The sequence below is a fragment of the Nannospalax galili genome, unplaced genomic scaffold (genome assembly GCF_000622305.1).
Source record: "Nannospalax galili isolate Female #2095 unplaced genomic scaffold, S.galili_v1.0 scaffold1736, whole genome shotgun sequence".
Taxonomy (NCBI): Eukaryota; Metazoa; Chordata; class Mammalia; order Rodentia; family Spalacidae; genus Nannospalax; species Nannospalax galili.
The window spans coordinates 120,878-128,572 of NW_008338645.1; the positions used below are offsets into that span (position 1 = coordinate 120,878).

Consider the following 7,695-nt stretch of genomic DNA (forward strand, 5'->3'; position numbering starts at 1 on the left):
CATATAAGGAAACTGAAATAATAAATAAAATTTTTTTAAGGTTAAAAAAAAGATATCCAAGCTTAACTGCAACAAAAAGTCAAATAGAAGGAAATATAAAGTAAAAGAGTATTACAAGAAGACTCTGAAGTCTAGAACTGATCTGACCTTTACATGTGAACATCAATATTACTACAATCATACTGACGTATGATACAGTGAGAACCTTATAGTGAGCATAAGCAATCCAAAGAATACCAACCTTGGACAAAGTAACTCTGAGACCATGATAAAACAAACCTACAGCAATTCATGACTCTACAGAAAAAAACACATGCTGCCTTTGAGCCCCCGCTGGGCCTCCTCATGGAGCCGGGAGTTAAGCTGCAGCACCATAACACATTGCTAGGGATAACTGAGGCCACCTGCCCATTGCAAGTGGTCCTTTTAACTGCCAGCTACAGGGGCACGAGAAATAAATTTTTAAAAAAAGAAAAAAGCACAATGATAGCAACAGAATTCTCAACACTAAAATTTCTGCTCAATTTTTTCTATTGAATCTGTGACCACATGCATACTAGGTTGAACAGTCTCCTCAAATTTATAGGTCAATGGAACAAAATAAAAAGCCCAGAAACAGACCCATATAAATACAGTCAAGTTCTTTATCCATAGGCTCAACTAAGCATTGATAGAAAATAATCCGCCATCTGTACTAAAAATGTACAGACATTTCCTTTTCTTGTCATTAATACCTAACCAATACAGCATAACAAGCATTTACATGGCATTTACATTGTATTAGGTATCACAACTCATTTAGAGATTAAAAATATATATATAACACATTTAAAAAATCATTATACCATGATCGTGTTCCAAGGATGCAAGGGTGGTTCAATGTGCAAAAACCAATAACCACAGTGCAGCACATAAACTCAACGACAAAGTTCACATAATTATTTCAATACAGACAGAAAAAATATCTTTGATAAAATTTGGCATCCTTTCATGGGTAAAATGTCCTGAATAAAACAAATATAGAAAGACCATAACCTAACAAATGCTAATGATGACAGACAAGCCATAGTCAGCATAACAGTGAATGGGGGGAAACCTGAAAGCATTTCCTCTAAGATCAGGAACAAGGCAACGGTATCTACTCTCACCACTTTATTCAATGCTACATTAGAAACTCTAGCTAGAGTAACTGGGCAAGAAAAGGAAATGAAAAGCAGAAAAGCAAATAGAAAAGGAAGAAGTCAAATCATCTCTATTTGCAGATGATATGATTCTATAAAAGAAAACCCTAAAAATTCTACCAGAATATTTTTAGAACTGATAAATTCAGTAAAGTAACAAAAATCAATATGGTAAAATCAATTGCTCTTCTATACACCAACAATGAGCTGATTAAGACATCAGGAAAACCAGCTAGCACTAGAGAGAGATTTCAGAGGTTGAGAGCACTGACTGTTTTTGCAGAGGACCCAGGGGCAGCTCCCAGCACCCACATGGCTAACAATTATCTCTAACTAACTCCAGTTCCAGGGGTCCAACACCCTTTTCTAGCCTCTGCAGGCATTGCACACACATGGTGAACTTACATGCAGGCAAAATATGCATACACAAAATAAATGAAAAATTTTTAAAGAAATCAGGAAAACAATCCCAATCACAATGAACACAATAAAAATAAGATTCTTAGGAACACATCTAATGAAAACCACAATATTAAATAAAGAAAAATTGAGGAAGACACTAGAAGGTACAAACTCTTCCCATGTTTATGGATTGGCATAATTAACATTATGAAAATGGCTGTCTTGGGGGCTGGAGAGATGGTTCAGTGGTTAAGAACACTGGTTGTTCTTGCAGAAGACCCAGGTTTGAATCTCAGCACCCACATGGCAGCTAACAATTGTCCGTAACTCCTGTCCCAGGGGATCTGACAGCTTCTTCTGACCTCCGCGGGCATTGCACGACATGAGTGCACTTACCTACATGCAGGCAATACATGCATACACATAAAATGAAAATAATTTTTTAAAAAATAAAATGGCTGTCCTATCCAAAACCATCTACTAATTCAAGGCAATCCCTATCAAAATACCAATGACATCCTTCACAAAACCAGAAAAAAAAATCTTAAGATTCATATAGAAGGACAAAAGACTGTACTTAGCCTTAGCAAAGACAGGATTGCTGAAGGCATCACAATATCTGATTTTAAAACATACTACAGATGGCTCAGCAGTGAAGAGCTCTTGCTGCTCTTGCAGAGGACCTGGATTCGATTCCCAATACCCACTTGGTGGTTCAATAAAATCTACTACTCCAGTTCAAGGGGATCCAACATCCTCTTCCAGACTCCTCGGGCACCAGGCATGTATGTATTACACATGCAGGTAGACCACTTGATAAACATAAAATAAAATAAATATTTTTGGGCTGGGCGTGGTGGCACACGCCTTTAATCCCAGCACTTGGGAGGCAGAGGCAGGCAGATCTCTGTGAGTTCAAGGCCAGCCTGGTCTACACAGTGATTTCCAGGACAGCTGGGGCTACAGGGAGGCCCTGTCTCAAAAAGACCAAAATAAAAATAAATAAATATTTTTAAAGACATACTACAGAGCCATCATCCAAAAATAGTACCAATATAAATACAGGCCTGTGGACTAATGGAACAGAATACAAGACCCAGAAATAAAGTCACACATCTTCAGCCAACTTGACTTTCATCAGAAAAGGTGCAAAAACATACATTGAAAAAAAGGAATAACCCCTTCCTTCAACAGATGGCACTGGGAAAACTGGACCTCCATAAGTAGGAGAATGAAACTAGATCCCTATCCCTTCCCCTGTACTGAACTCAACTCAAAGTAGATCAAGGACCTTAACGTAAGACCTGAAACTACTAGAAGAAAACATAAGTAAAACACTACAAGACACAGGCACAGGTAATGATTTCCTGGATAGTACTTACAATAGCTTAAGAAAGAAAGTAAAAATTAACAAATGGAATTATATCAAATTTAAAAGCAACTGCACAAAAAAAGCAACAATCAAGAGAGTGAAGAAATGATTTACAGAATGAGAAAAATTTTGCCAAAGGTATGATCCATAAAGCAAAAAATTGATACACTAAATTTCATTAAAATTAAACAACTTAAACAGATTCACAACAAAAAAATGAGATTACAGCAGTAATTTAAAAAAAAATCTCTACACAAACAAAAGCCTAGCCCTGGAAGGAGTCACTCCTGAATTCTATCAGATCTTTCAGGAAGAACTAACACCACACTCTCCTCAAACTGTTCTCAAGAATAAAAAGGTAAGGGACAATAGCGACCTCATTTAATAAGGCCATAATATCCTAAGACCAAAACCAGATAAGGACACAGAAAAGTAAAAGACTAAGACCAGTTTCCATGATGAACATAGACACAAAAATTCTCAATAAAATTCTTACAACTCAAAAACTCAAATGCAAGAATACACTGAGATTATACAACATTAAAAAGTTGTTTCCCTGGGCACAATAGTGCATGCCTTTAATCCTAGCACTTTGGGGCAGAAGCAGGTGGATCTCTGTGAGACTGAAGCCAGCCTGGTCTGCATAGCAAGTTCCATGCCACTTGTGGCTACAGGGAGGCCCTGTCTCATAAAAGAAAAAAAAAAGTAGAGTTTCATCCCAGGGATACAAGGTTGGTTCAACATATGCAAATCAAAAATGTGCAAATCAATAAATGCAATGCAGCATATAAATAGATAAGCATGGTGAAAGGAGGCACCATTGCTTCTAATTTTAGAGGAAATGGTTTCAGATTTTCCACATTTTAGTACAATATTGACTATTGGTTTGTTGTAAATAGACTTTATTATGTTGATATATGTTCCTTCTAGTTCTAGTTTCTTTTTTTCCACTTTTTTGTCATCTTTTTGAGACAGGGTCTCCTGTAGCCCCAGCTGGCCTGGAACTCACTATGTAGACCAGGCTGGCCTGGAATTCACAGAGATCTGCCTGCCTCTGCCTCCTGAGGCTAGGATTAAAGTAGTGCGCCACCACGCCTGGCTAGTCCTAGTTTCTTTAGGGCTTTACTCAAGAAGGGATGCTGAACTTTACTACACTACATGCTTTTATTCAATATAATGCTCAGTCTTGCTTAGAGTAGTAAGGAAGAAATGGAAGTATTCCTGTTTCTAGTCAACATGATCAAAGGACACTAACTGACTCCACCAGAAAACTTTCATATCTGGAAAACATTCAACAAAGTAGCTGAATACAAAATACAGAAATCAGCAGCCAAAAGGTTATATACCAATAACTAACTTACTCAAAAATAAGTCAGAAAAATAATTCCATTCACAATAGCTTCAAAAAAAATAATGATGTTCCTACGATAAAACTAATCAAGTCAGTGAGAGACCTCTACACTGGATAATTGAAGACACTAGAAGATAGAAAGACCTCGCATGCTCATGGATTGGCAGAATCAATTGTGAAAATGGCTGTATTACCAAAAGTAATCTACAGATTCAACACTATCACCATGAAACATTCCAATGACATTTTTCACATAAAAAGAAAACACTCAAGGTGGTGGCACACACCTTAAGTCCCAGCACTTGGGAGGCAGTGGCAGGCAGATCTCTGTGAGTTGAAGGCCAACCTGATCTACATAGAAAGTTCCAGACCATCTGGAGCTACAAGGAGACTCTGTCTCAAAAAGATGGAAGAAAGAAAGAAAGAAAGAAAGAAAGAAAGAAGGAAGGAAGGAAGGAAGGAAGGAAGGAAGGAAGGAAGGAAGGAAGGAAGGAAGGAAGGAAGGAAAGGAAAGAAAACACTCTTAAAATTAATATAAAAACAGGCTGGAGAGATGGCTCAACAGTTAAGAGCATTGGATATTCTTGCAGAAGACCAGGGTTTGAATCCCAGCACCCACATGGTGGCTAACAACCATCCATTACTCCAGTTCCAGGGAATCTGATGCTCGCTTCTGACCTCTGAAGAGGGTACTACATGACATGGGTGCACTTACATACATGCAGACAACATTCATACACACAAAAATAATTTTTTTAAAACTTCATATAAAAACACAAAAATCACCAAATACCCAAAGAAACCCTAAGCAGAAACCCACATCGTGATCTAAAACTACACTACTGAGTCATAGTAACAAGATAAGCATGACACTGACACAAAACCTATTCCATACCTCTCATCCTTCACAAAAAATAAACTCAAAATGGGTCAAAGACCTGAATGTAAGACCTGAAACTTAAACCATAAAAAATAAACATATGTAAAACACCTCACAATATAGGCTAGGACAGTTAGATGCCTTAGTCAAACAAGCCTGAAAGCCTGAGTTGAATCCCTGGAATGCACACAGAGGAAAGAGAGACAACCCCCCCCCCCCAGAAAGCTGTTCTCTGACCTTCACACATTCACTGCGGCACAAATGTGCCCACACATATACACAAAGACAATAAATTAATTTTTTAAGATATAGGTATTGGCAAACAGTTTCTGAAGAAGACTCCAATAACATGAGAAATAACCCCAATATTTGATAAATGAGATGACATAAAATTAAAAAGCTTCTATAGAGCAAAAGTAACAATCACCAAAGTGAAGAGACGGTCTACTGAATTAGAAAAAATCTTTACCAACTATACAGCAGACAGATTAATGTCTACAATATATAAAGTATTAGGGTTCCAAACAGCAGCAGATTCCCCCCTCCCCAACAGGGACCTATGGACTTTTGGAGCCCAAAAAAGGGAACTAAGCTGATAAGCACCTTGGCCTTTGAAGTCAAGGGAAAAAAACTCTGCTGAGAAGCAGCCTGCCTTTCCTCTGATCTCCAAAGACAAGATAAGCAGATTCTACCTGTTAACCAGAGATTTTAGAAGCTGTTTAACACAACAGCTTTTCCCTTATCTTAAGAGGGAAAAGTAAACACTTCCAGACCCAGATCCTGCCTGGCAGACTGAACGAAGCCAGGTTTACAAGCCCTGCTTTTCCTGCTTCCCCCTGCTTGATTTTTCCCCAAAACTCTCCCCACTTCTGCACCCTAAAGCCCCTGTATATATGTCCCAGCTCACAACCCGTGAGCTGACATCTTTCCCTTCCCCGAGGGAAACGTATCCCGTGCAAAATAAAGCTGTATCCTGCTGAGAGTTCTATCTGTGTCTCGGTGCCTCCTCCATCTGCTTGCTCTCCACACCCGAACCTTTTTACCTATCAGATGGTGCCAAAACCCAGCTCTTACTTCAAGGGACCTCGCACATAAAACTTTTGGACTCGCTTGTCATTATTGGCCACTGCAAACACCACTGATTCGGCATTAAGGTACACTTCCACCCTCTATCTCCCTGCTCTTGTTCCTTTCTGCTCTCTCTCCCTCTCTCTCTCTCCCCTTTCCCCTTCACTACTCTCCAGCTAGCCTCCAGTTTTCTTTTCATCTCCTTTCCAATCAAATTCGGTCACTCCCGGGCCTCACTCAAAGCCACTGGACAGCACTGGTTTCCATGACCGTTGAATTGCCCGGCACAGTTACTGTACCTGTCCACACCCACCTGGGAGTCAGACCTGCCTCCCTGTCACACTCAAATCCTTTTCCCTACCTCAGCTCCCTTCCCTTCCTCACTCCTGCCATCTTTTGCCTTCCCCTAACATCTCATCTTTTCTTTCTCTCTCTCTCTCTCTCTCTCTCTCTCTCTCTCTCTCTCTCCCTCCCTCCTCTCCCTCTGTTTACTGGCTACTCTGAGCTTCATCTAGGCCTCTCCATTCTTCTCCATTCCCAGTCCATCTCGGCCTCCACTACCTTGTTTCCTTATACTTTGGCTTCTACTGGCTGGTCGCGCACCACGTTGCAGAACCTCTCCTAACTCATTTTTACTCGCTCAAAATCACACCAGTGTGTGGGAGGTTCTGCCCTGTCTTTGATTACAGGACAGTGTGGTCACTGGTGGGGACACGCACAACATATGCTCGTATTTCCCCTCCCCAGTGATTGCAGGATGCTGCCCTGGGGTTTGGGAATTTAACTCGAATATGCAACAAAAAAAAAAGGATGCTTTTCTTTTGTTGCCTGATTCTTCTCATTCTCGTTTTTACATGACCTAAGCCAAACCTTTCTCTTCCTTCTCTCTCTCTCAATATCTCTCTCTCTCTCTCTCTCTCTCTCTCTCTCTCTCTCTCTCTCTTTCTCTCTCTTCTCTCTTGCTTACTCCTTGGCGCTCTGACTTCTGACTCCACCTCTGTCCCCTCAGGGCAAAAGATCCTCTTTGTTCCCCTACCCACCAGCTGAAGTCTTTAACTCCTCTTTCGCTTTCCACGTAATCCGTTCCTATGGGAACCAAGCACTCAAAATCTCAGGGTCTCACGCCTTTGGCCTGCCTTCTTAGATCCTTAAAGAAGCTAGGATTATCTGACATGATCAGATCAAAACGCTTAAAATTCTTGTGCACCACTTCCTGTCCTCAGTACAGACTAGATAATAACTCTGTTTGGCCAAACACTGGAACCTTAGACCTCAGTATTTTAAAAGATTTGGAAAACTTCTGTCAGCATAACGGCAAGCAGTCTGAACTACCCTACATCCACGCCTTTCTTGACCTCCGTGCCAATCCCTCCCTCTGTGTCAAATGTTCTTCCCACCAGGTTCTCCTGGCTAAGGCAGCCCCACCAGATCCTGATACTCC

General features: G+C 40.3%; 1 protein-coding gene and 1 non-coding gene across 2 annotated transcripts in view; one reads left to right on the forward strand and one right to left on the reverse strand.

Moving 5' to 3' along the window:
• Positions 1–7,695, reverse strand: part of LOC103734305 — a 66,879-nt gene that overhangs the window by 4,670 nt on the left and 54,514 nt on the right. The window lies entirely within an intron of this gene.
• LOC115070399 lies at positions 314–445 on the forward strand. Its single transcript, XR_003849566.1, has one exon. It is a non-coding gene; the product is annotated as a small nucleolar RNA SNORA76 (small nucleolar RNA).